Genomic DNA, 1,125 nt, shown 5'->3' on the forward strand with positions numbered 1-1,125 from the left:
TGTCACGGCAGGTTTATGGTGCCATTGGCAGTGTTCAGAGCTAAAAATATAGCAAAAGTGAAAATCTTCCCTTGCAGTAATAAACATTTATCTTTCTCAGTGGAGACAGAAACAAAGTGCATTTGCTGGTTAAAATGATGAGATAAAGAAGGTGAAAAATAGTTGTTGCTGAATAGTTAATAATAAAATACGTAAGAGTTGTCATCTGTTATTACTGTTGATCTTATTCCTTTTATCTGCAAATTTATTTGTGAAGTGGCTTTAATGCCTGGAAATCTCTCAGTAGAAATGTTTCCATATTGCTCTGATAGCTGCTTATTACTAGGCTATTTCTTTCTCTTTGTCTTGTTTGAATTTCACGTTGTCAATTTCACTATATTTTCCTCCTATTTATATGGAAATTGGTTGTGAGCGAGTAATTACTATTAATTAACATTAGGACCACATATCCTGACTGCCTCTTAAGTCGCATATTGGCTCACCGTCCTGAAGATAATGCATCAGGTTCAAATTCTACCTGTGGAGTTGCTTTTCATCTCCTTTAACAGGAATTCTATAGCAAATGATCATTTTTTCCTATATATAAACCTGCAGTCATGCACACATATTTAAGAGTTAACTTTAAATTTCAAAGAATTACCATATGCAAGATTGTTCCCAGGCTTATTTGCAATTACTATCGATCTTTTTAAGAAATAATGTTATGATGTATTTGATAAAATTTATGCCATTCTACCCAGCAACATAAATAAGCCCAAGAGAAGGAAAAATAGTCGCCAGGTAAGTAAAGACACTTTTATCTCCTTTACTTTCTACTTATGAATAAACTTTTGCATTAGGGTATTGGGAGAATGGGATAAAGCAAAAGGCCATATAAAAAGAACGTATTAAAGTTAAATTCACAGTTCACTAGATCAGTTGGAATTTAAGTCTTTATGTTTTGTTTTCTAAACATTCATTTCATAACCATTATCTGTTTCTATATTTATAAACTGGGAAAAGCCAGTGGGCTTTCTTCAAATTTCCCCCTCTGAGTAATAGCTAATGAGCAAAAAAATTCTTTTGAACATTCAGACACACATATTGGAGATCTGCAAAAATTCAAGAGGCATACTGATCAGATTG

Source organism: Vulpes vulpes, chromosome 10 (assembly GCF_048418805.1).
Source record: "Vulpes vulpes isolate BD-2025 chromosome 10, VulVul3, whole genome shotgun sequence".
Taxonomy (NCBI): domain Eukaryota; kingdom Metazoa; phylum Chordata; class Mammalia; order Carnivora; family Canidae; genus Vulpes; species Vulpes vulpes.